Source organism: Mesocricetus auratus, unplaced genomic scaffold (assembly GCF_017639785.1).
Source record: "Mesocricetus auratus isolate SY011 unplaced genomic scaffold, BCM_Maur_2.0 Super-Scaffold_100055, whole genome shotgun sequence".
Lineage (NCBI taxonomy): Eukaryota > Metazoa > Chordata > Mammalia > Rodentia > Cricetidae > Mesocricetus > Mesocricetus auratus.
In genome coordinates, this window is record NW_024429232.1 from 691,463 (window position 1) to 716,095 (window position 24,633).

At 43.4% G+C, this 24,633-nt stretch overlaps 1 protein-coding gene across 1 annotated transcript in view; it reads right to left on the reverse strand.

The window, feature by feature from the left end:
• Positions 1-19,741: 19,741 nt before the first annotated feature.
• The window catches only part of Kcnk9 (potassium two pore domain channel subfamily K member 9), a 41,521-nt gene continuing 36,629 nt past the window's right edge, over positions 19,742-24,633 (reverse strand). The window contains exon 3 of the mRNA XM_013124769.3: positions 19,742-24,621. The gene's annotated coding sequence lies outside the window, so the exon portion shown is untranslated. The remainder of the gene's footprint in view (positions 24,622-24,633) is intronic.

Sequence of the window (24,633 nt, forward strand, 5' to 3'; positions counted from 1 at the left end):
TCTTGAAAAATCCCAGAATTAGCACAGATAATCTGAGCTGCTATTGTGTGACTTACTCTGTGGAGACATGAATAACACTCTATCTACCCAGACAGGGCACCAGTGACAGACCAAAGGAATGATTCCAGTCATAGTTTAATGAAGCAGTAAGTTTGTCTGGGGTTCCTTACAGGAGTTTGGGTGATGGTAGATGTGGAGAGGGAAAGATGGGCACTTGAGAAAAAGGAGCTGAGTTGAATAATCCTTCAAGTGAGAGCTTTATTAATTCTTCAAGCAAACACAAAGCCCAGCACAGCAGGGATCTGGGGTAGAATTCTAGGCTTGCCCACAGAAAGCAGAGTCGAGCCTGTAAAGTCCCTTGTAAAGATCAGGGAGAGGGAGATGTTGTCATAAGGATATGGGTCCAGGGTCAGCTGGCATCACTTAACCTGATTGAGACATTATTTTTTTTTCATTTTTCTGGTTGAGGTGTGGGTATTTAAAATATCCCAAGGACATTTGTAGCAAAGGGGCATCTGGAAGAACAATGGTACCTAGTTAGTCTGTGATGTGACAGTAGTCATTGCCCTGTCTGTAGCCTTTTTCCTTGTGGTGCTTTTCAAACTGGAAGAGCCCATTCCTGGGGCAGGGAGAGATGGGTTCACTGCCTATGTGACCTGATGATTTCAACTTTTTTTTTACTTATATACAAAGAATAGTATATATGAAAGAGAGAACCTAGGATTAGTGAATTGGGGTATCACTTAGATAAGGAACTATCTTATCTAAGTTCAATGATGGGTAGTTAAGAGACAGTCTCTGGGTTAGAGGGTATCCACATATGTGTACCATCAGGATATTGTCCACATGCTTGTTGGGTAGTATGGATAAACTGGAGCAGAAAACTAGACTGGAGCCTGTGGGTGTAAAACTCAACATGTTTTTTTAAAGGATGACTGCCAGTATCAGTCATCATCTCCAGGATGTGTTCTGAAATCATTTATTTCAGGACTCTGGTGATCCTTGTCCAGAGCACCTGTTCACTCAGTACAAGTGGGCCTCTTTGTTTTCAAGGTACAGATCACTGCCTGTAAATTCACCCTAACCATCAATGTAACTGCGTGCAGATGAGAGAAGGGAGCACATAGTTAATGTCCCATTGATCAGGTGATGTTGAAGCCTGTGCTGAGTGGTACTAAAAGCAGTTCTGATTGCTGAGAGTTGAACTCTTTAATAGGAGCTGTGTTCCAAAGTGAATCAAAGAGGGAGAAAAAAGTGGGGAATATACATGTTATTCAGAATAGACTAATTGAAAGGACAATGATGAATAAATAGACTTGGAGTGGGGGCAACGCTAATAGGTACCCCTATAACTGATCATCAGTTATGAAGTCTAGTAGTTGGGGAATTTGGAGAACTGAGAATCCCTTGTAAGAGAGTATCTTAGTTAGGGTTAGCATTGCTGTGTTGAATCACCATGATCAAATTAACTTTGGGAGGAAAGGGCTTATCTGGCTTCCTCTTCCATATCACTGCTCATCATGAAAGAAGAAAACCAGGACAGAGAATCATACACGGTAGAAACCTTGAGACAGAAACGGATGGAGAAGTCATGGAGGAGTACTGCTCACTGGCGCTCTGGTTATGACTTGCTCAGCCTGCTTTCTTATGGAACCCAGGACCACCAGTCCAGGGATGGCACCATCCACAATGGGCTGGGCCCTCTGAGTCACTAGGAAAATGTACTACTGCTATGGAGACATTTTCTCAGTTGAGGATGACTCCTTTCAGACTCCAGCTTGTGTCAAGTTGACATGGAAGTAAATTAACGCAGCTAGAGATTATTTGGAAGGTGGTTTCCATCTAATAATACAGAAATTTCAGAGACATCAGGGGCAGAAAAGGAAACTTCAACACAGGTGTTTTTGAAAAGGGTTATGAAATCTTCCAAAGGTCACAGGAGTAGATGGGATTAGCTAAAGGGTGGTTTTCCAGGGGTGACTCTGTCTAGTTCAGGAATGGGAGCAGGCTGTCTTTGTGGATGCAAAGTGAATCTCAACCTAGACAAATGAATCCAAGAGTTGAAACCTAATAGTATAGTGGCAGTGAGTGTAATAATGAGAATCAGATCACATACAGAGGAAGACAATACATGGCTGTTTAAAGAACTTTTAGATCCTAAGATAATTTGGCATCAGGCCTGTCATATTTTGAGGTTGATCCTCAACCTTAGCTACTTAATACGGGCACAGCTTTTGTTGGGAACTTCAGCTCACAGCACCTCTGTTGGCCAAGCATCACCTGTATACAGAGGCTGCATAAACCGACCTGACTTGACTGCCCCACGGTATGGCTAAGGGAAGGGTTTTTATGGTATATCTGAGAGCAAGAACAGACAGAGGCACCTGGAAGAATCCAGAGGAGAGAAAGACATAGCATGGCCAGCAGACTGGATCTGGACAAAGCTATCTGTGTGAGAGAGGAGAATAGTGGAGGCTGTAGAATAGAGAAAACATAGTGAGAGCGTGCATATCAAGAATACAAAGGTTATAAGGAACATGAGTAACTGTGGGGAGGGAAGCCTGTGACCTGGAAGGGGCTTAGGGTAGGAAAGGAGGTGAGAAGGTCTTTGAAATGTGTAACAGGTACTTGAGATACTGAAGGAGCCTGGTGCCACAGGTAGCCATGTGTCCCTTCTGTCAGAGGTAGGGGAAAAGACTCCTTTTGGTAGAGGGAAACGGGCTAAGTTCCTGAGGAATGCCGGCCTTTATCTAACCACCAGAAATCTTCCTAAAGTCTAGATTTTTTTTCCATTTCAGGATAATTTGGAGTGCCTTTTGGAGTTTGGGGAAATGGCATTTCCTTTGGACCTGAGAGAGGCCAAATATTCTCTGTCTCTTTTTGCTATAAACCCATTCCTATAATCTGGTAAAAAGGAAGCTGACTGGTTAGGAAGGCAATCTTTCAGGAGAGGCAGTAGTTGGTGTTAAGACGGACAGCACAAGGGGGACCAAGGTGGATTCCATAGTGGGTAACAAACAAACAGACCATGTAGACAGAACCCACATGGGAAGAAAGCTTTATTGAGGGAAAGAAAAGGAGCATGTGAAGGGAAAGGAGAAAGAAGAGAAAGAAAGACAGAGAGAGAGAGAGAGAGACAGAGGGGAGGTGGGCAGAATCTTTTAAAGGGGAACATGGTGAATGTGCACAGGTGGTGCTCTTAGTGGCTGCAGATATCCTGTCAGACCCCCAAGGGCAGGCCAGAACAGATGCCTGAATACTAACAGTTGGTCACACCACTGATGAGAAATTCTGGGGAAATACCAAATCTACTGTTTGCCATTATGACTAGAGTATTTTTCTCTTGTCCTCTGTATTTGGCACACTGCTTACGTAATGACATGGTATGAGTATTGTATTCAAAGTTAGAATACTGAGGAGCACCATGGGAATGAAAAAGTGAAGGCATCTTTATATTGTATTCCTTCAAGCACTAATTTTATCTCAGGGAGTTGACTTTTGACCTTAGGAGTGTCAATGATCCTCAATTAGAATCAACTTCCTTATATTTTTGATTGTAAGCCTGGCCTTTAACAGCTGAGTAATCTCTCCAGCCCTAGAATGAACTTCCTTATACCTTGGTTACCTATATTTTAAATTTCATAATACTTTTACAGTGCAATTTAATGTTTTAGTTGTGTTCTTGTTTGTCTATTCCCATTTTGGATCAATTCTTTATCTTATGACAAATCTTATCACATAAAATTATTTTCTTTTTCTTTAATCTTTTTTCCTGTTTTATTTAAGTTAGAAAAAAATTTCTTTTACATGTCAATCCCAGTTTCCTTCCCCTCCCCTCCTCCCCTGCTCCCCACCAACCCCCTATCCCATTCCCCTTCTGCTCCTCAGGGAGGGTGAGGCCTTTCATGGGGGATCTGCAAAGTGTGTCATATCATTTAAAGCAGAGCCTAGACCCTCCCCCTTGTGTCTAGAGTTATCCCTCTATGTGGAGTGGCTCCCAAAGTCCATTTGTATGCTGGGGATAAATACTGATCTACTTCCCAAGGCCCCATAGATTGCTGAGGCCTCCTCACTGACACCCAAATTTAAGGGGTCTGGATCAGTCCCATGCTGGCCTCTCAGCCATCAGTCTAGGGTCCATGAGCTCCCCCTTGTCAGCTGTTTCTTTGGGTAGCACCAGACCCATCATGACCCCTTTTCTCATAGCTCCTCCCTCTCTACAACTCGATTCCAGAGTTCATCTCAGTGTTTAGCTGTGGGTGTCTGCTTCTGATTCCATCAGCTACTGAATGAAGGCCCCAGAGTGGCATATAAGGTAGTCATCAATCTCATTATCGGGGAAGGGCTTTTAAGGTAGCCTCTCAGATTATTGCTTAGATTGTTAGTTGGGGTCAACCTTGTAGATCTCTGGACATTTCTCTAGTGCCAGATTTCTCTTTAAACCTATAATGTCTCCTTCTATTATGGTATTTCTTTCTTGCTCTCCTCTATTCTTCCCCAGACTCAATCTTCCTGCTCTCGTTTCCTCTGACCTCCTCTTCTCCCCTTCTCTTTCTTCTAACTCCCTCTCCTCTCACCACATACTCCAAATTAGCTCAGGAGATCTTGTCCCTTTTCCCTTCTCCTAGGAACCATGTATGACTCTCTTAGGGTCCTCCATGTTTCCTAGCATCTCTGGTGGTATAGACTGTAGGCTGCTGCTCCTTTACTCTAGGCCTAAAATCCATATATGAGTAAGTATATACTGTTTTTGTCTTTTTGTGATTGGGTTACCTCACTCAGGATGGTTTCTTTTAGTTCCATCTATTTTCCTGCGAATTTCAAGATTCCATTGTTTTTCTCCACTGAGTAGTACTCCATTGTGTAAATGTACCACATTTTCCCCATCCATTCTTCAGGTGAGGTGCATTTAGGTTGCTTCCAGGTTCTAGCTATTACAAATAATGCTGCTTTGAACATGGTTGAACAGATGTCCTTGTTGTGTGAATTGCATCTTTTAGGTATATGCCTAAGAATGAAATTGCTGGATCTTGTGGTAGACTGATTCTCGTTTTCCTGAGGAAACACCATAATGATTTCCAAAGTGGCTGTACGAGTTTACACTCCCACCAAGAGTGGAGGTGTGTTCCCAATTACTCCACATTCTCTCCAACATAAACTGTCATTGGTGTTTTGATTTTAGCAATCCTGACAGGAGTAAAATTGTATCTCAGTGACTCTAGATATTCCCTATGTCGAAGGAAGTGGGGTTAGGTTGGGAGGCTGGGGAGTGGGAGGTTGTGAGAGGAGGGGGGGAAGGGAACTGGGATTGACATGTGAAGCAAGCTATTTAAAATTAAAGTAATAAAAAAATAAATAAAAAGATTGTATCTCAGAGTTTTTGATTTGCATTTCCCTGATAGCTAAGGATGTTGAGCACCTTATATTTTTGGTTGTGAGCCTAGCCTTTAACGGCTGAGCTATCCCTCCAGCCTGTTGAGCACTTTCTTCTGTGTTGTTCAGCCATTTAGAATTCCTCTATTGAGAATTCTCTATTTAGTTCTGTACCCCACTTTTTAACTGGATTATTTGGTGTTTGGTGACTAGCTTCTTGAGTTCTTTGTATATTTTGGAAATCAGTCCTCTGTCAGATGTGGAATTAGTGAATATCTTTTCCCATTCTGTGGGCTGCTGTTTTGTTTTGTTGACTGTGTCCTTTGCCTTACAGAAGCTTCTCAGTTTCAGGAGGTCCCATTTTTTAATTGTGGATCTCAGTGTCTGTGCTACTGGTGTTATGTTCAGGAAGCATTCTCCTGTACCAATTCTTTTGAGGGTCCCACCTACATTCTCTTCTAAGAGGTTAAGTGTGGCTGGATTTATGTTAAGGTCTTTGATCCATTTGGACTTAAGTTTTGTGCATGGTGATAGATATAGATCTTTCTGCAGTCTTCTACATGCCAGCATCCAGTGATGTCAGCACCATTTGTTGAAGATGTTTTCTTTTTTCCATTGTATAATTTTAGCTTCTTTGTCAAACAGGTTTTCGTAGGTGTGTGGGTTAATATCAGGGTTTTCAATTTGATTCCATTGGTCTAGCTGTCTGTTTTTGTGCCAATACCAAGCTGTTTTCAGGACTATGGCTCTATAATAGAGCTTGAAGGCATGGATGGTGATGCCCCCGAAATTTCCTTTATTGTACAGGGTTATTTTGGCTATTCTGGATCTTTTGTTTTTCCATATAAAGTTGAGCATTGTTCTTTCATGGTCTGTGAAGAATTGTGCTGGGATTTTAATGGGGATTGCATTGAATCCATAGATTGATTTTGGCAAGATTGCCATTTTTACTATGTTGATCCTACCTATCCAAGAGCATGGGAGATCTTTCCATTTTCTGGTATCTTCTTTATTTTATTTCTTTAAAGACTGAAAGTTCTTGCTATAAAGATCTTTCGTTTGTTTGGTTAGCATTACACCAAAGATATTTTATGTTGTTTGTGGCTATTGTAAAGGGTGATGTTTCTCTGATTTCTTTCTCAGTCCATTTATCTTCTGTATATAGTAAGGCTACTGATTTTTTGGAGTTAATCTTGTATCCTGCCACTTTGCTGAAGGTGTCTATCAGTTGTAGGAGTTCCCTGGTACAAATTTTGGGGTCACTTATGTAAACTATCATATCATCCTCAAATAGTGAAAGTTTCACTTCTTCCTTTCCAATTTGTATCCCCTTGATATCCTTGTGTTGTCTTATTGCTCTAGCTAGAACTTCAAGTACAATGTTGAAGAGATATGGAGAGAGTGGATAGCCTTGTCTTGTTCGTGATTTTAGAGGAATCGTGTTGAGTTTCTCTCCATTTAGTTTGCTGTTGACTGTTAGTTTGCTGTATATTGCTTTCATTATATTTGGGATATTCCTGTTATCCCAGATCACTCCAAGACCTTTATCATGTAAAGGTGTTGGATTTTGTCAAAAGCTTTTTAAGCATCTAGTGGGATGATTATGTGGTTATTTTTTCCCTCAGTTTTTTTTTTTTAACAAGACAGGGTTTCTCTGTATTGTTTTGGAGGCTGTTGGTCCAGCACAGCCTTGAACTCACAGAGATCTGCCTGCCTCTGCCTCCTGAGTGCTGGGATTAAAGGCGTATACCACCACCACCCGGCTCAGTTTGTTTTCATGGTGGATTACATTGCTGGGTTTTCAAACCATCCCTGCATACTTGGGATTAAGCCTACTTGATCATGGCAGATGATTTTTTTCTGATGTGTTCTTGGATTCAATTTGTCAGTATTTTATTGAGTATTTTAGCATCAATGCTCATGAGCAATATTGGTCTGTAGTTCTCTTTCTTTGTTGTGTCTTTGTGTGGCGTGGGTACCAAGGTAATTATAGCCTTGTAAAAAGAGTTTGGCAATGAGCCTTCTGTTTCTATTGTGTGGAACACTTTGAGGAGTATTGGTATTAGCTGTTCTTTGAATTTCTGGTAGAATTCTGCACTAAAACCATCTGGCCCTGGGCTTTTTTTTTGGGGGGGGGGGGGGTTGGTGAGACTTTTGATGACTGCTTTTATTTCATTAGAGTTTATAGATCTGTTTAAATTGCTTATCTGTTCTTGATTTAATTTTGGTGTTATCTATTCAGAAAATTGTCCATTTCTTTAATTTTTCAAATTCTGTGGAGTATAGGTTTTCAAAGTATGACTTGAAGATACTCTGGATTTCCTCAGTGTCCGTTGTTATGTCCCCTTTCATTCCTGATTTTATTAATTTGCATGTTCTCTCTCTGCCTTTTGGTTAGTTTGGATAAAGGTTTGTCTATCTTGTTGATTTTCTCAAAGAATCAACTCTTTGATTCTTTGTATTGTTTTCTGCTGCGCCCCCCTGCACAGCCTATATCCGAGAATGTGCAGAGGGTGTCGGGATTGATGACACAAAGAACAGTCAACGATGTAAAGAAAACTTTAAGTAGTCCCCCAAAAGACTTCCCAAGAAAGGCTTCCCTCCAGAAAAGCTTCTGCTCCCTCTCTTACCCCTGGCTGGTTCTGCTCTGACACCAGAGACTGACTTGGGTGGGTCAGAAGAGGTGGTTAGTCTTTGGAAAAGGTCGAGGTCAGGGTGTTCCCATGGGCAAGCCCTTTTTCTTAAATTTATTGCCCCGGCATTGTATTGTTTTTAGTAAACATGTTTTTAGTAAACATTGTCTTACAGCTGCCTGGTCCCAGGCTGATGGGGAAGTGGGTCTCTGGCCAAGGTTTGTTGTCCTCACAGTTTTCTTTGTTTACACTTTATTAATTTCAGCTCTCAGTTTGATTATTTCCTGGTGTCTACTCCTCCGTGGTGAGTTTGATTCTTTCTGTGGTGCTGTTCATTCTCTAGTGTGACTATTCTCCCGTTTCTTCGTGTGAGCACTTAGTGCTATGAACTTTCCACTTAATACTGCTTTCAAAGTGTCCCATAAGTTTGGGTATGTTGTGTCTTCATTTTCATTAAATTCTAGGAAGCCTTTGATTTCTTTATTTCTTCCTTGACCCAGGAGTGGTGCAATTGCGCATTGTTCAATTTTCATGAGTTTGTAGGGTTTCTGCAATTTGTGTTGTTGTTGAGTTCTAACTTTAAAGCATGGTGGTATGATAAGATACAGGGAGTTATTCCAATTTTTTTGTAGCTGTTGAGGTTTGCTATGTTGCCAAGTATGTGGTCGATTTTAGAGAAGGTCCCATGTGGCACTGAAAAGAACGTATATTCTTTTGTGTTTGGATGGAATGTTCTATAGGTGTCTGGTAAACCCAATTGGGTCATAACTTTTGTTAGTTCCTTTGTTTCTTTGTTAAGTTTCTGTCTGTTGGTCCTATCTAGTGGTGAGAGTAGGGTGTTGAAGTCTCCCACTATAGGTATGAGGTCTTGTATGTGATTTGAGTTTCAGTAATGTTTCTTTTACAAAGGTAGGTGCCTTTGTATTTGGGGCGTAGCTGTTCAGAATTGAGACTTCTTTCTGATGGATTTTTCCTGTGATGAATATGAAATGACCTCTTTCATTTCTTTTGATTGATTTTAGTTTGAAGTCTAAATTATTAGGTACTAGTGAAAGACCCCTACCCAGGGCCCCCTGGGAAAAGAAAAACAAGGCCAAGCCATTGCCTAATGGAAAAACCCAAACCAGGTGCCTCGCCCAGCTGGCACCTCAGACAGGATGTCAAAAAGGATGTTTGTGGTCACCAGAGCAGTTATGGGACCCGGATAATAATTGCTGAAGCGTGCCGGGGTCTTTCATGTGGTAATACCAGGAAACCTAGTCCTTAGCAACTCCCCCTGTCCCCAAGATGAGCCAATGAAATGCCTGTTGCTATGCTGATACTTATGTAACCATTAAAACTCTATAAATATTGTGCTCCCTGCAAGCCCGGTATGCTCTGCACCTGTGTTGCAATAGCATCCGCAGGTGCCTGTGTACTCAATAAACCACCTCTTGCATTTGCATCCAGTGGTCTGGCCCCGGTTCTTGGGCAGAGGGTTCAGTTCGGTGCCCGGTGCTTTGATGCCGAGGTCTTTCACTAGGATAGCTATACCAGATTCTTTCTTGGGTCCATTTGATTGAAAATTCTTATTCCATACCTTTACTCTGAGGTAATGACTGTCTTTGAAGTTGAGGTGTGTTTCTTGTATGCAGCAGAAGGATGGATTCTGTCTTCATATCCATTTTGTTAGTCTGTGTCTTTTCATAGGCAAGTTAAGACCATTAATATTGAGGGAAATTAAGGACCATTGAGTGCTAATTCTTATTTGTTTTTGATTTGTTGGTGGTGGTGTTATTGTTTGTGGATTTACCCCGCTTTTTCTTTTGGCTTTTGGCAAAGTGTCATTATCTACTGCCTATGTTTTTGTGAGTATACTTATACAAGATAAGTAAGTTCAAGAGGGCTAAGATTTGGCATGTGGATTCTAATAAATATTGTGTTGTATGCTTGGAATCTGTTAAGAGGTGGCCAAGTTTTAAGTATAATAAATTAAGTGTGTGAGATGATAAATGTGTTAATTAGCTTTATTATGGTAATGTATGTTTACAAAGCCATGTGTTTTTCCTGTGTGTGTGTGTGTGTGTGTGTGTGTTTGTCAAATATGTCTCAATAAAACTCTGCCCAAGGAGCTGGGCATTGGAATGCCAGCACTCGGAAAGCAGAGGTGGAGCTCTGTGAGTTCAAGACCAGCCTGGTCTACAAGAGCTAGTTCCAGGACAGCCTCCAAAGCCGCAGAGAAACTGTGTCTTGTCTCCAAAAAACAAAACAAAACAAAGCTGGGCCCAAGTTAGCATGCAGCCACTGTTGTGTCTGTTTGGGAAGCCATATTTTGGTACTACTATTTGAAAATTTGCAAGGGTTTTGTTACTGGCCCTTTAGGATCTGTGATACCTTCCAGATGTTTCCAGCAGAGACAGCTAAACCATGACTGGAGACCTATAGGCTCCTTGAACCCAGGCATTTATCTGCTAACAGAGGTAAGCACAACGTGGCAGTAAATGATACTGAGACCACTTTTAATTTCCACGTGTACTAACTCTGATTTGGGTTTTTGGGTTCTGTCTTTGAGTTACTTCTTGTTAGTGGCACCAATGCCTGAATGCCAACACTGCAAACAGGTGGATAGTTGATGAAGGTCTCATCTGTTGGTTGACAGGTGGTAGTTTGGCTCTGTAATCTTTCTGTGTGTCTCCTTTGTATTTTATGAGTAATTTTGTGCCAACCAGGATAGTGAGCAACTTCTGGGCTGTATGGACCACTTGATATTTCCATCCTCCCTTCAGTAGTGGCTGACATTTAAAACTGAAGTTTTTGCTTTCTTCTTATCAACAGCCATGTCTGCAATTCAGAAAATCCTTTAGCTCTGATTATGTAACGAGCAATGTTCTATGTCCGGATGGGATTAATAAATTAGATTACAGTGTCTCTTGAAGTCAATGAGCTCTCTTCTAATTGACTTATAGAGATAAAGAAGCACTCATATGAATAGACTGTCCCTCTAATTTTCCAGGAAAATCAGAAAATTGAAATATAATACTTTTAATGTACTCAATGTAAAAGGTATTCCTACAAAGAAAGTAAAGAGAGAACTGGAAGCCTGGGGAACCCTGCAAACCACAAATGTCCAACAAGAAAACCCAGGCCCCAAGTCAATGAAGCCTCTTACAAGCCAATTAAAACTAGGCCAAGGACTTAGACATTTCTTCCAGCTGTTGTCCACATTGTCCACATGGCCAATAAACACACAAAAAATGATCCAAATCAGTCATCAAAGGCATGCAGAATCAACACCACCTGGAAGTAACAGGGTATCCACCAGGAACTGGCACAAATAATAAGGGGAGAGATGAGATTGAGTAAGGCCGTGTTGGAAGGGAGGCTAGCGGCTTCTCAAACTCTTAATCTGGGTAATTTATGACCCAGCAGTAGTTCTCCTGGCTGCTTCCTAAAAGAAATGAAAATGCATTCATATGCATATTCCACACTGGTATTCATGGTGACTTTGTTCATAACAGCTACAAAGGGGAAATGGCCTGGTTGTTTGCAAGGGAATGTTGTCAATGAGAAAGTCATCATACCAACTCCAATACACAGGTTATGCTTAAAAGAATCTGAGGCCTAGGTGGATGGCTCAGCAGTTAAGAGCACTGGCTGCTCTTCCAATGGATCTTGCTTTGATTCCCAACACCCACAAGATAGCTAGCACCCAGTTCCAGGTTCCAGGGTATCAGACATCCTCCTCTGACTTGGAAAGGTAGTACATGCACTAATATCCATACACATAAATATTTTAAAAGGGGGAGGGCAGAATTGGATATATATGCAAGGTACAAGTCTGTTTATATGAAATGTCCACAACAGAAAAATCAGTAGAATCAGAAAGGACATTAGGAGTTGCCCAGGGCTGTTGCAGGTGGATATAGAGTTTCCTTATGGTGACAGAATGTTACAAAGTTAGATTGTGACCATTTTATACCACTCTATGAATATACTAAAATACTAATCATACACTTCACACTTAAAATAGCCCCTCGTTAGTGTTGTATTCCAAAATATTCCTAATATTTTAAAAGTTAATTCAAATAGGTTCATATTTAGGTAATTACTATCCACTCAAACTCAATTTTTTCTTAAGAATAAACCTTATATTCTGATGTATCAGTATTAGGTAAATTAAAATGTATTATTTTTGTTCAACTTGGAATATGTTCTTCTTAAACCAATACAAGTCTGTTGATCAAAGAATTGACATTCCTGTGTCTATGAAAAACATAATCTTTGTTCTGCTTGGCTGGGTGAATAGTTAAACACGGTCTTACATTGCCCAAGTTAGCTTCAAAGTCGTTATATAGCCAAGGATGACCCCAAACTCCTAATCCTCTTGTTTCTAATCCCCAAGTATTGGGATTACAGGTGTGTATCACTACATGTGGCCCAAATCTGTGTTTAAATCAAGCCATTACAATGATGAAATTGCATTTTGACATTGTCTTGTAGTTTGTCCATTTTATGGTAGTTCCAAGGGTTTTTCTTTTCTTTTCTTTTCTTTCTTTTCTTTTTTTTTTTTTTTTTGGTAACTGAAAACATTGGACTAAAACTAAACTAATAAAAGTAACAAATATTCATTGGAATAGCTGCATGATTACTAAATAAAATATATGAATTCAAATATAATGTTGTTTAGCATAACATTTATCATGGGCTTTTGCTTAAAACTTTCAGAGATCTACCCTTTCTGTAGCATATAAAATCACTTTGCAAACCTTGAGGATGAAAGACACATTTGTGCTTCCTAGTCCAAGCCTGGAGTGTGGGTGTGGATCTGGCTGTATAGAAAGGTTGCATGGTGGATAGCCACAGTGACCCAACATGAAGACATGGGCTGCAGGCATGCTTATTCCTAGGAGAGAGTGACTTTGTCTTAGAACAGTGGTTTATTTGTCCTTTAAAACTTTCAAGTTTTTGCCGGGCGGTGGTGGCACACGCCCTTAATCCCAGCACTTGGGAGTCAGAGGCAGGCGGATCTCTGTGAGTTCGAGGCCAGGCTGGACTGACAACCTCCAAAACAATACAGAGAAACCCTGTCTTGTAAAAACCAAACCAAACCAAAACAAAACAAAACAAAAAAATTTCAAGTTTTTTTTCTTTACACGTGTCTATGTGTGGTTTGCACACATTTTGCATGTGTACAGAGACCAGTGCTTGATGTCTGGAGTCACCCTCAATCTCTGCCCCTCTTCCTTGTTCACTGAGACAGGGTCTCTCAAACCCAAAGCCAGCCAGCTTGCCCAGGAGATCACTTGCCTCTGGAATTACAGATGAACTAATATATCCACTCTGCCCCTGAACTCACTGTGTAGCTAAGGATGACATATGTTCTAGGAATCCAAATTCAGGTCCTCAGGCTTGTTAAGTAAGCCATCTTCCCAGTATCTATATGCTTGAAAATGTTTCTAAAGAAGTGTTTACTGTTTCATGTGTGTTATGTGTCTTGGTATATGAATATGTACTACATATATGCAAGTGCCCACTGAGCACCAAAAGGGGGTATTAGATCCCCTGGAACTTGGGTTTTCAGGCAATTGTGAACCCATTGGTGTCAGTGCTGGCAACTGACCTTGAGTCCTCTGCAAGAATAGTTATTACTCATAACCCCTGAGTCTTTGCTCCAGCTTCATTATTCACATTCTTGATAAGTTCAACCCGGTATTCTTCATCCTTCATCATCATTCTCATCATCATCACCATTATTTTCTCATGTTATTATATCCCAACAACAATTTCCCCTCCCTCTCTTCCTCCCAATGTCTTGCCCTCAAACTCCCCTCTCCCTCAGATCCACACTCCCTCAATCTCCCCTCGGAAAAGAGAAGGCCTTCTAGGGACATCAACCAAAAGCAGCACAACATGCTGCAATAAGACCAGGTACATACCACTTCATCAAGGCTGGACAACACAACCCAGAAAGAGGAAAGGGTCCCTAAAGTAGGCAAAGAGTCAGCAACCACCCCTGCTTTCACTGTTAGGAGTCCCACAAGAACACCAAGCAACTCAGTCATGACATGCATGCAGGTGATGTGGGTCAGACCCTACAGACTCCATGATCTCTGAGAGCCCCCATGAGTCCCAGTCAGTTGATTCTGTGGGTCATGCTCTCTTGGTGTCCCTGACTCTTCTGATTCCTCTGACCCTTTCTCCCCCTCCACTGCAGGACTTGCCCAAGCTTCACCCAGTGTTTGACTGTGGGACTCTGCATCTGCTCCCATCAGTCACTGGATGAAGTCTTTCTGGTCTCTTTGACAATTCTGACAGGCTCTGGTCTCAGAACACCCTGCAGGCAGGACACACTGTAGCTTGAAGGTTTTGTGGCTGGGTTTGTGTCCCAGTCCCTCTGCTTGAGGCATTCCCTGGCTCCAGAAGATGGCTGATTCAGGCTCCATGTCCCCATTACCAAGTGTCTTTGCTAGGGTCACTCGTGAAGGTGTTTCCTTTGCGCTAGGTTTCCACCTCTCTCCCAAAATGCTTCTCAGTTCCAGTTCTTTCCCCCAGTATTTTCTCCCTGTTGATCCCTTCTGTTTCCAACTCCAAAATTGTACAGCCACTTTAGAAATCAATACAGCAGTTTCTCAGAAGATTGGGAAATGATCTACCTCAAGAACCAGCTATGCTACTCCCAACAGCCAAAGAACACTCCATCCTGTCACAAGGACACTTGTTCAACTATGTACATAGAAGCTTTATTCATAACAGCCAGAAAATGGAAACAACCTAGATGTCCCTCAACCAAAGAATGGATAAAGAAAGTGTGGTACATTTACACACTGGAGTACTACTACTCAACTGTAATGACATCATGAAATTTACAGGTAAATGGATGGAATTTGAAAAAAATCATCTTAAGTGAAGGATTCCAGACCCAGAAAGACAAGCATGGGTTGTACTCACTTATAAGTGGGTATTAGCTGTATAGTAAAAGACAATCATGCTATGGTCAACAGACCCAGAGAGACTAACTAACAAGGAAGGCTCAAGGGAATATATTTCCTTGTAATCCTTTGGAAAATTTTCTGACCAAACTTGTGGCTGGTGGATACTGCCAAGCCAACAAAACCAGCCTTTCTCTGGATTAAATATAATATTTTAGTACACATATTCATCAAAAGTAGAGTGTGGTTTGGATTGAAACGTTTCCCAAAAGCTGATGTATGAGGCAGACAACACCCAGTGTTACCGGAAGATGCCGGGAACTTCAGCAAGGTGTGTCCTTGGAAGAGAGGAGTAACTGGATGTGTGCCTTTGATCTATTCCTTTCTCTCGGGCTGCACTGCACACTCCTGCCTCACCATTCCACCTCACTGCCATCCAGAGACAGGGAAGCAAGTGGCTGTGGGCCGAACCCTCTGACCGCACGAGTCACAATAAACTTTCTCCCCGTTAGCCTGACCTTCTCGGGAACATGCAGCGACAAGCTGGCAGTGGGGGTGATCAGAAAGACAGCTTCAGCTTGGGGCAAGAGTCTTGGATGTTCCCTCGAGAGTTGGATTCTGATTTCACAGGATGACTTTGAAAGTCCGCCAGCCGTGGGCAGCTGATACCAATGCTGGAGTGTGGAGGTGTAAGCCGGCCCCCTGCCCGCCCTCAGCCGCATCTGCACATCCATCTTCTGTATGGAAGAATAGTGTCACTTACGGGTGCTGCCTGGATAAAGCTCACTGCCCATTTGGGGGAAAAATTTGTGTGGCAATACCTACAAAAAAGAGTGCTGTAAGTAAACAAAAGATCTCATTGTAAACACAAAATGAGAATAAGACATGTTATTCCTATTCTTTTTTACTTTCAAAATTAGCAAAAAGGGTCAAATTTCAATAAGCTTGGGGCACCAAAGCCCCCCATCTGACAGTGAAGAGGCTAACTTCCACTTTCTGCTCACACCCTATAAGTGCCCTACCCGTTACATCTGTAGCCTAAGGACTTGCTTGTCCGTTGATTAATATTTATTTTTACTTTATCTGTATACCATTTGCTTTTGCTCAAGGTTTTCAATGTTTTAGTCAGATTCTCAAGTGCTTTAGTGTATGGCTTCTGGATTTCCCCTTTAGTCGGGTATGCACCAGCTCAAAGTGACACTTCTATCTGTGCAGAGAGTGAGCACACATCAGATAACTATGCACCAGAGCTCCATGGGGAATTTTCTCCTAACAGTATAATTATGGGCCATTTTATTCACTTGACTGCAGGCAGGGCTGCAACCACAAATGACAGACAGATGCAAGTGGAGGGTTTGCTTTTGGTCAAATTAATCCAACTGGAAGTTACTGTGTTTTCTTCGTTAATGTGACATTGGTGCACACTCTGAAGTTATCTTTGATGTGTTAACCAATGCAACTAAAAAACACATATGCTCTCAACAACAAACTTCTACCATTCCCTTCTCACTCAAGCCCAGGCACAGTGTGCCCATCAGTATAAACAAGGCACCGAGTTCTCACTCTAGTGCAGAATCCGGCTTCCAGATCCTTTGAGGTGTCCATCAAATAATAGACTTTGAATAACTATTTCTCAAATTGAATTCTTAAAACATGACAGAGAATGAGCCTACCTTAGAAGATACTCGATAAATCTGTGATCCTCTGTAAAAAGGACAGGGTGCATGCTAAGCACACCCATGGAGTCTAGGAGTCTAATACGTTTTGTATTGGTTACTATCCTGCATGACTGGAGTTCAGCATTGCATCAGCACCAGGCTCACACATTTGGCTCTGTTCTGAATGGCCCCCACATGGTAGTTTTCAACACTGTAAACCAAGGGCTGCTGCATGTATTCAGACCTGTTGGTTTCTGCATGGGTGCACTAGAGCAAGGCTTTGAAATAGGATACACGTTCACCAAGCTATGTTTCACTGCCCAAGGCTATGTGTTGCACAGGTGCCATCAGCTCATCAGATCCCACACCTGCAAACACAACCTGTCATGTCTATGCAGAAATTTTTTTTATGTTTTGGGCCACCCTGGGCACCAGTCACATATGTACAAGCCCAAACTAAGTCTGGTCAGTCCGAGTCTCCCTAGAAGTTTGGAAATGAGAGCCAATGATTATTAATTACAGGAATTGAAAGGGAAAGATTAGAATAGTATGGGCATGGAGTCCCCATTTGCAGGCATTTCTGGCTTAATGTAAGAGGCTTGGGCTGGGAATCTAGTTTGCATGAGTTGGCCACCTGTAGGCTTGGCTCCTGGGCTACTGAATGACTCAATGGTGATCAAGTCTAGATTACATAACACTTCCTGCTTCCTGTCCCTAAGATTCTGCCTGCTGGAAGGACATCCCAAATTAGTAGCCGTGTCCCTGATCTTCAGGGGGTGGAGATACCCTGATGTGAAAATGAGCAGCTACAGGAAGTGAGTCCTACACAGTGTGGGCTGGACTCTGGGGATCAACCAGTGGCATGGATATTGTCTTCTCCTCGTAACTGGGTGATCTCATTGCTTTGTAACCCAAAGACATGTTCCAGAACGTTCATAGCTAAATTCTTGACAACTAGAAGAGCAAAGGTCCCTTAGGAAGAAAACTAGGGTGTAGAAAGATGAGTCATTGTGTAAAGAACTTGCTGCATGACATGAGTATGTTGACATGGTATGTGTTCCTGTTGTCAGGAGGGTATGTAGACTTGGAAGTAAGGGTCACTCACATTTTAAATGGAGGGGGGTGTACATGTAAAAGACTGTACTAACAGAGAGGCCTAAAAGACAGTGGGCCACTCCAGGGAAGTGCCCAACTATGTTGAATAATCAGATCTAGGAACTCAGTATGCAGGGGCATCTCTGTGCAGACCCCTGATTCATCCAGAGATGTTGTAAACCAGTCCTAAGCTAGTTATTGACCTCCTGAGCAGCCCATGTACTCAGGAACAAGCATGGATCACTATTGACCCTCCAAGACCCCCAAAGTCACAGTGGTTTGAAGACATCATGTTCTCTCGCTGTGTGTGTCCTTCGGTGGTAAGGTCACCTTGCTTCATGACCCAGGGTCAGCTGCCGCTCTTAAAAGCTTTCTTATCTGTATAACAAAGGAAAGTTCTAGAAGTTTTTGTGCTGCTACTTAACATTTTATCTAGGACATAACCAAGTTATTTCACCCAAGGCTCATTGGCCAGAATGAGTTATATAACTGTCCCCACTGAGGGGACCAGGAAGTGCTGCTCCCTGCCCCTCCCCAGTGGATTTGTGTTTTGATCAATCCTGTAGTATGGTGGAAGGGGACCGAGAGCATAGTGGTATATGTGGTCTTTTGGTTACATGTGCATCCCTTACTGTGGAGGTGGCTGAGATGTGCAGCTTACGGTCTAGTCCATGGACAGTGCCATCAGAGAGCCATAGTCTCTCATGGAAAGCACCTGCCTACAACCTGGCTCACTGATCAGACCCACTTGTGTGATTACTGACTCTTTGGTCTGTGTGTATGTGTGTGTGTGTGTGTGTGTGTGTGTCCTCGCTCAATCTCTCTGTGTCTCCTCTCTTCTCTCTCTCTCTCTCTCTCTCTCTCTCTCTCTCTCTCTCTCTCTCTCTCTCTCTCTCTCTCTCTTTCTCTTTCTCTTTTTCTCATCAGGCCATGTCCCTGTAATCTCTTTCCCAGGGCAGAGATGATCAGACAATGTGCTCTGACATTTGAAGCTCTTGGAGAGCTGGGTTCTCACCCTCCCCCAACTGAAGAAAAGTGAAAGATGTCTCCACAATGGCTATCACTCCTAATTGTGCAGAAACTTAAGGGAGTTAATGGGTCTAGCTTTTCCATCAAGGCCCCATCATGGCTGTCTCTGGCCATGAGGCTAATTACTCTGACAGAACTCCTCCCTGGGGTGCTTCACCTCAGCTTCCTGCCTACAAACCATTGTATATATCCACCTCCAAGCATTTACACTTGTAATGTGTCTTTGTGGTTATATTTAATGCATCATCTTGTTAAAACCTCCCCTCAGCTTTTTTGATTATGGAATTCCCATTTGTTCAGAGGAAGACCAAAAGCTAGGATGCCACCTGGCCTTCATGCTGCTGTGAATCCCAGAGCCACCTTGTCACAAACATACCTTGCAAGCCTGATGAAAATATAAACTTCCATATCCTTGACATTACAGTCTCAAGAAGGTACAATATGGTGAGAGACAGAGTGTAACGATTTCTATTGCTTCTGTCACCAAGGTGGTGGACAGAAATGGGATCAGATGGTGGAGATCTGATAAAAGTAGAACCAACAGAATTTTTTGGGAGTCAGATTGGGAATTGGAAAGGTGGTAAGTCAAGAATCCTTAAGTTTATCCACAGAATCCACTAGAGAAGGAATTGCCTTTGATGTCCTCATGTGTAAGGGAAGAATTCATTTGTTTGTAAGCAATGCTTTAAAAAGTGCTGATAAGAAATGAGGTAGAAATGTGGCGAAAGGCCATTGATGGTGTCAGCTTGTGTCATTGGGAAGGTATGAGTGAAAGGAATGAAAACAGAAGTGAGTTGGCTGGGCCCACAGCCCCCCACAACCCCCAAACCCCCCATAGCCCCCTCAGCCCTGTGTACTTGCAAGGCCCAGGAGCCTGGTGCTGAGCATCCCAGGTGGCTGCCATTGAGTGGAGACTGCTTGGTCTCCAAAATGTGAACCCAGGAGTCTTGATGTAATGAGGGAAATAAGAGCATGAATGACATACCATCAGGGTGCCCCCACCCCTAGTCAGCTGCTTGAGGAAGGAAGACTAGAACACACCACAAACATGCCAGAGACTTTAATTTAAAAAAATAGAAAAGTGCAGCAGTTTACAACTCCACAACAGCAGATGATTTTCCTGCAGACATGTAAAATATATATAGCTTTCTTACTGCATTTGTTATAAAAGAAAGAAGAAAAGATACAGTCCCTGCATAAGATACATATTTTGCATGAGCTAGATGGCTACTAAGATATGTAAACATTAGTAATACAGGTTTGTCTTTTCAGTTTTCAGGTAAGCTACATAATAAATACATCTGATAATCACTTGGGGGGTGGGGCCCAAGGCCTTTTGTGAAGCTGCTCTCTCTTCTGAAGGCTGAGTGGCCAGAGAGGGTGAGCACAGGGCACAGACAGGAATGCAATGACCCTGTGGTTGGGCAGGGGTTGTGGTCTTGCCTCTTCAGGTGCAGGCTTCCTCCAAAGGTCTGGTATCTGTGTTGAACCTGCCATGCAAATACATCCACCAACCCTAGGACAAAAAGGTGGATTCCCACCACGGCTCCAGATACACTATGCCACACTCTTGGAATGTGACAATACCTAGAGAGTGCTTCAACCTCATATCCTGTGGAACTCTCAAGGTTTTCATTGCCCTTCCCACGGGGGAAGGCATTCTACCCAGTCTTTGGTAGCTTCACCTTTAAAAACAAACCCAGGTACTCATACTGTACCTCACCACACAAAAACATTCAAGAACAAAAGAAAAAATATTCGATCCAAAGACACCTAGTGAATATGTTCATTATTTCATGTATACTCTCTCTCTCTCCCTCTCTCTCTCTCTCTCACTCCCTCTCTCTCATACACACACACTCTCTCTCTTTCTCATACATACACACACACACACACACGCACGCACGCACAATTACATGAGGTCCCACATTCCCATGTCCCCACCTTCCCACAACCTCCCCAAATCCCACAATGAACCCTGTGAGTACACACCAGTTACTTTGACAGAGATGCATTTGACACTAATTCAAGCTTCATGTCTCTACCTGGGGTCACAAATAACAGATGTTTTGTCTTTTTGTTTTGGGGCTGATTTTGTTTTGCTGTCACAAGGTACACAGATACACACTGGGCTGAGGTAAAGACAGTACAGCTATGAGGGGAAGGTTCTACCATTTCTTAATCTGATAGGAATAGGCTAGACAGCATTCTTCCCCTCTTTATCAACTGTGTGGTAAAAAATTCAGTTCATTGCCTTTGACGTCCTCATCTTCTGTATGTAAACCTTTCTATCAATGTATAGGAAAATAACAAAATTTCCTAGATTTCTCCCAGTGGAAACTATCTGACATCTGATGCAAACTTTGTTCAGCGGAATTCACAGGGTATGTCCTAGGCACAGTGTCTGTTTGGTGGAGGTTTCCGATAAGGCAGAAGATGGGCTAAGATGACCTCAGAAGGGCCTTCCCAACCCCAAACCAGTTGTCAAAATGCTATTTGTGGCCTGAATAAACAAGCGTATAATTAGCCCTTTTCTGGAGTGTGCTCTTCTCTGAGGAGCCATCAGATTGGAGAAATCTTGCTAATTGTGGGTTTGCTTCATTGGGTTCCCACGCACTGTGTTTTTCCCGTTTCATTCGATTTTTATTTTTCAACCCAGCTTCTAAAGCTCCAGCTTGAAAAAATGATTGCCCAAACATGCTATAGCTCCTCTCTCTGTTCCCCAAGTGGGCAGTAAGAGCTCACACTTCTTGGAAGCATGTGGTCCACTGAACTCGTGAGGCCAGGGAGGGCCTTGCCCATGGAGCTCTCCAGACTAACTCCCAATGTAGCAGAGTTGCTCCACCTGATCTCTGAGTGACAGTGGGACCAGTAGGCTGACATCAGCCACATCTGGAACTGTGCCACCCTCTCTAGGTGAATAAAAATAAGGAGCCCTTAAGAGAAGGAGAACTTTAGTTGACTGTCCCACCCACAGCCATGCATTGTTTGAGGGAGATAAAGAAAAAGTCACTGGTTGAGTGATAAACTTGGTTCAGACTAGTTTTTCAGTGAAAAGTTCACTATACACCTAGGCCTGGGAAAGGATAAGTCCCCAAGAGAGGGCAACTGGCCCATTCTTGGGAGTCTCACACCATCTTGAAAGGACTTGACCTAGTCTCTCCTCTGACCTCTTCCACCAAATGCCAGCGAAGAGCTAGGGTGCAGTGATATGAATTCCATCCTCTCTGTACCAGTGTGTGCCCAGCCATTCCATCTGCTGTAGAGGAGGAGGAGAAATGACTTGTCACAGCCCTATGCCCGGACTATATATAAGGAAGGAAGGGAAGGAAGGGCTGGCTCTTAGAAAGATGCCCAGGGTCCCCTCTACCCACTACCCAGTGAGCTGCAAAAAGTAAACCAACACTGTTTTCAGAACCAAAGCTGTGCCTAAAGTTTACAAGAGCCTCCCTCACCCCACCTCACACTCCAAATGAGCATGCTCTCTGGATACCAGGTCTCCCAAGAACTGGATTGGAGCCTCCAGAGAGGCCAGGACCCAAGAGCAAATGGGAAACTAGAAAGCCAAATGTACCAAGTAACTCAAGCTCCTTCCTCTTCTTCTACCTCCCTCCAGACCACAAGCTGTCCCCAACATAACCCTTCACGTTGGCTGTCACCATAATGAAGATACAGTGAGAGGAAGAGCAAGCCCACCCCTCCCACCATCCACCTTTGGGTCTCCACACAATTTCAGACAAAACCAAGGTACCATTTGGGGTTAATTTTCCAGCCCCATGTTCTTAGAAGGTCAGTTACACCAGCATCTGCAAGATGAGGCTCTATTTACCCTTATCCTTCCAGAACCATTGTTGGCTGGAAGGACATAATTGAGCATTTCTATGCTCAAAGTTACTCTCAGGTCTACCTCTCAGGAAGGGTCACCTGACAGGGTCACACAGTGTTACTGGAGGGGTCCAGCAGAAGCCCTTTGTCCTGTGCAGGTGGCAGTCACTTTCTGCCATGTGCATGGGCCTGCTGGCCACCCTTTATGCCAAAGAACTCAATACCGTTGGTCCCAGGTGTGTCCTCTAGGGTCCATTGATATGAAGATGATGCCTGAAGACAAACGTCTACAAGATTAATCATGACAATTACAGGTATCCATCTCTTAGCATCTGTTACTAATGCAGGTAAAGGAGGTCTATTCCTGGCACCAGGTACATTCCTGGAAGTTTCTCCCCTCCATTAGGAATCCATGCAAAGCCTCCTCCCCAGGGTGAGCCCCACCCATGTGATTTCTTCAGAGGCAACACCCCCTCCCTCCTTTTTCTAAGTTGTGCCCTTGTATGATTTTCTGTGTTTGAGGCCTCCACCTCCACCCCAGCCACACACTTCAGTACCAGCCCTCTGTGATCCTTGGAGATCCAGTCTTGCAGCTTTTCTGAGCCTTGTCAGTCACCTGCTGAACAGAAGAGCTCTGTCTGCCCTCCTGCCCTGCACCAACAACCCTGCCAGTAGCAGAGCATGGGCAGACAACAGGATGTGATGCTTCATCTGGACATTGCTGCACCAGAATTGGTCTGGAGTTACACTTACAGCTTGAATCCCAATAGCAACCAGTTGACCTGAAGGGAGACGAGCTAGACCAAAGGCACATACTTTCCCAAGAGCAAAGCAGGTGCTCAGTAAACATTTACATGTAGTGTAGTTCTCACAAGCACCCTGTGCAGTGGAAGCTACTTAGAACCTCTAACGCAAGAGTGGGAAAACTGAGACATGACATTGAAGGATAAATCCACCACCCATTTGTGAAGGACAGAACCTGGTCCCAAGCAGCTGTCCCACACCATGCTGCTCTGGGTGGGGGACAAGAAGTGGGTGGGTGTTCTTGTCTCTCCCAGGGTCCCAGAGGTCATTGGGCATGATCTCCCCAACCACCCTATATCCCTCGAGAAATTGACACTGCCTCCACCTGATTCCCTTGTGATATCCCCATCATCAGACTCACCTACTGCAGGGAGAAATATCCCACCCAGCATGCTTCCATAGTCTGAAGATGTACCCGCCCTCCAAAGCTGCAGTGCTTTGCTGTGGATATCTCCTGGTCTTATGCTAATGGCACACCCAACCCCCCCAGGCACATGCAATTGACTATTGAGCAATGCAATGCAAACCAAGATTTGGGTTGTTTCCAGGGATTTGCATTGGAATATCCCATGTCTACTTCAGCCCAATAACTCATGCTTGGACCTGCTTTATTCTGTGGCCTTCCTCCCCTCTGTGAGTGCTTTCTAACTCTCTGCTCCCAAGGTTGACCCATGGGAATTTGCTTCTCGGTGTGTTGGCCCACGAGAAGCAAACATAGAGGAACACAGAGAAGGACACTGTTAAGCCCACAGGGGAGCAAAAAGGGCAGGAAAGACTCTGAAGGGAGGGCCAATATGTTCCATCTCTACCCCCATGCTGCTAAGCAACAGGGAGACCCTCCAGGAGGGCAAGAAAAGGTCACATGGTCATAGCAGGTGTGTCTCATGGGTTGGAAGGGAAAGGACTGTGCTCTAGAACATACCAGAGCAAACATCTCAAAGATAGAGGTAACAAATGTAGCCCTTGATGGCCAGGGCACTGACATGATAATAAGTCACACTTCTATGGTTTCAAATCAGGAGAGGGTATGGTGGTCATCGCCACTCATGAGGTTGCTGCTAGGTGCCAAGGTGGCCCAACAGATTTGCAGGCAAGGGACCCTACAAGGACCATGTCTCTGTGCCTTCTGTCTAAGTATAGCTGGGCCATTCCCACAGGTCTTTAGGGGAAAGGGTGCTGACACTCGCCCCTCGTGGAAGAGGTCCCCGGGAGAGGTCAGAAATCCGAAGCCTGCTTGGGCTTCACAGTGAGACCCAGCATCCATGGACGCCTCTCTTGAAGACGCAGTTAGGTCCCCTAACAGAGGAA